The 3,520-nt window shown below is 34.8% G+C and overlaps 1 pseudogene; it reads right to left on the bottom strand.

The window, feature by feature from the left end:
• Positions 1-273: 273 nt before the first annotated feature.
• LOC127183642 (actin-related protein 6-like) lies at positions 274-1,201 on the bottom strand (annotated as a pseudogene).
• Positions 1,202-3,520: the final 2,319 nt, after the last annotated feature.

The following is a 3,520-nucleotide window of genomic DNA, read 5'->3' as shown; positions in this document are numbered from 1 at the left end:
TTTAGCCAAGCACAGTCAAAATTACACAAAGTATCTTCTAAGGAAAACCATTTTTATGTATATATTTATATTATTACACATATATACAATAAACTACCTATGGCAAAAAGAACCATGACACAATCAGGAGTTATATAAATGTTACATTCTTAGTGTTTTGGCTCTTTGTGTTTGATAGCCTTGAAGAAAACAGCTTTCCTATCTTGGTGCATCTAAAATTCTGAATGTAAATCAATCAATCAGTCAATCAATCAATCAATAAAATAATGTTGTTTAAAAATGTGGCTGCATTTCTTCAGGTATTCTCTGAATTGAATAGACAACAGCTTCTAAGGATCCCCATCTCCTGGATGCCAATGTCAGTGGGGTTAAAGAGTATTTCTGGAATGGAAACCTCTCATTGGCCAGGTGAAGAATCTGCTTCCCAGACTTGTGCTTTCCACTCAGCACCATCTCTTCTCTTGGCTGACAAAAGCCCGTTTTAATAGTACTGAAGTCAGGCAAAACATAGTCAACCATCACTGTATTGTCTTCTCCTTTTAACTTGGCAATATCCACATCTCTATAGAAATCCTAAGACATGTAACTTACATCTTCCTTCACCTGATTAATCACATTGGTCTCATCCACAGCATGCAGATGCCTGTAGGATATGATCTCTTTTAAAAAATTTTTTATTTATAAAAAGTAATCAATTTACTATTATTCGGGAGGTTTATCTTGAAAATGCCTGTGTGCACTAAGAGCAACAGCATTTACTCTTAATTCTACTTAGATACCCTTCAAATAGAGTTTCCTTCATTGATTCTTGAAGTGAGGTTAAAAGTATGGTTCTGTTATAATAAATTAGTATCTAAAAAATCTACCTGATATATTTCTTTTCAAAATGACAATCTCAAACTTGCCCTTGGACATCCCAAATCACCAGGTAGCCTTTTTGGAAAGGAAGGACATAAAAGAGTCCTGAAGGGTCTTTTATCTCATTAATCTGCTCAGCAGTGAGTGTTTTAAGATGAGCTGCTTTTGATCTGAACTTACAATTGGCAATAACCTAGACATTGTGATGGTTGTAACCAATTTTGGCATTGTAGGCCCCGTTATCCAGCATTAGGGTCGTTGTCATTTCGGAACCCACTCCGAGGTGGCGGGATTGCTTTTCCTCAGCCTGCTTGGACCTCCCTTGCTCAGGCTCCTTCCGCATCTCTCAATCTTTATGATTGAGGAATAATACCTTTCGATGGTTTTAGCTTAAATTTTGCATAGCTAAAGAATCTATCACATTTTCTCATGCTTTTTGTCACTTGATTTTCCTCCTGTTTTTATTTTTATTTTTTATTTTTTAGGCTCACTTCAGTTTATTTTTTATTTTTATTTTATTAATTAATTCATATTACATCTCAATGGCTATCCCCTCCCTTGTATCCCCCCATTCCTCCCTCCCTCCCATTTTCCCCTTACTTCCTTCCCCTATGACTGTGACTGAGGGGGACCTCCTCCCCCTGTTTTTATTAGTTGAGAATTTCATATATTTTATTTTGACCATATTCTCTCACCTCCTCCAATGTCTCCCAGGTCTACCCCACTCTTCCTACTCACCCAAATTGTGCCCCCTTTTATTTTATGTGATGAAGGTTAAATGTTTTTCTTTTTCCATTTTAATAAGAGTTTCAGAGTTTGCATTTATTTTTAACAGTTATTTCTATTTCTGCAATTGAACATTAAATATATACAATATGAATTATGTTCAGATAAAGGGAATTGTATATATTCTGTATAATAAACATTAATAAATATACATAATGTAAGTATTACTCACATGCTTCTCAATAATCTGGGCTTAGGGAATCATTTTATTTTTAATTTAAAAATATATACAGTATATTTTGGTTGTGGTTTTGTCTCCTACAACTCCTCCCAAATAATTCCCATATCTGCAACCACACAATTCATTCCCTTCATTTCTCTCATTAGGAAACAAAGAATTACAGAAACCCCACAAATAAACCACAATTTAAAAATGACATTAAAAATCACACTAAACAACACACACACAGACACTATAAAAATAAAAAAAAAAATCAAAAACTATAATGTAACACCAGCAAGAAATGGGTGCTAATGGGCACGGCTCTTGCTTTAAGCCTCCTACCTACCTCCTGTCCTAGGAATAACCCTCAAGGGACTTTAGTTTCTGTGGATTTACTCTTACCTTGTTATATTTGAAATTTGTAAAATAACACCTTGTGTTTGGCAGGCAGCCTGACAGAAAAGATTTCTGAATCTGGTGTGATTTTAAAGTCAGGGTTATTTGAGAGTTTCTTTCTGTTTCACCATCACCTAAGATACACTTTTCAGGGTCCTTTGTGTGATTAATTATAGGAAAGTTATCAAAACTCGTCAACTACCCAAGCTATTAGGTACCATGTTTAGCATCTTGGCACCAACATTTCTTCACAAGCTTCACGTTTCTCACAGCACCTTGACCACTTCATGTTACCTGACTCTGGGAACAACATACAGATAAATTAGGCTGAGTCTAATGAGTACTATAGTTTTCAACACCTCAATGCTTTGTTATATCTGATCTTCACACTTTACATTCTTTCTAAGGAGGCAACAGTGTTGAAAACCTTCAGGCTTCTACCCTGTAACCACTGTTGCTTGTTTTATTTTCTGGTGATGGTGGTGGAAATTATCCTGATTCACTAGTTCAAACGAGTCTAAGGGAACTTTTTCTGGATCTTGTCAGGCACCTAGCTGGAGTGACTCTCTGGCTACATAGTATGATTTAAATTAATTATTTCCAAGTGTTAAATTTGTTGTAAACTGGAACAATAAAGCTATGGTTATATTGAGCATATTTTAGCAATCTACAATAGACCAAAATGATAGATGTATAAGGTAATATATTTTCAGTTTTCAAAAACCTCAAAAATAGGATTCTTGGATTAACATTTTGATTATTTACAGGTCACATAAAATGATAACAATTAAAATGAATGAGCACACGCCAAGTCCTGGTCCTATTCAAGCTTTCTACCACTGTCTACATTCAGCGTTTACAATAATGATACATTGTTGTATTCAGCCAGAGTAAGAGTAAGGTTATTTCTCTGAGCTGGCAGTCTAGCATCAAGCTCTCCTAATGTCATCTTAGATACTAGTATGTGTGAATTTTTTTTTTTTGTTTTGTCACAGACCTTGCAATATATTGGATCACCTCCTGAAACGCCCACATGTCTAATGAGCTTCTTTAACAGGATGGCTCTTGGCAAAAATGATAACATTATGGTAATAATTTTATTTAAATTTTATGTACAGAAGCATTTTCTGCTTTAAAATTAACTGTCTTCAGATACTGTGATAAAGAGCATTGAATTTGTCATATACAGAGCAGCAGAAACATCTGGTGTTTATGCAATTTTTGTGAAATCCCAGATGACTAATTGTTTTCCATGTGTCTTGAAAACAATTGATTAATCACCTTTTTCTGTTAGCCTAATGTTCTGCAACTAAGATA

The sequence above is a fragment of the Acomys russatus genome, chromosome 31 (genome assembly GCF_903995435.1).
Source record: "Acomys russatus chromosome 31, mAcoRus1.1, whole genome shotgun sequence".
Lineage (NCBI taxonomy): Eukaryota > Metazoa > Chordata > Mammalia > Rodentia > Muridae > Acomys > Acomys russatus.
Note: the sequence above shows the minus strand (reverse complement) of the source record. Positions and strands in the feature narration are given on the sequence as shown.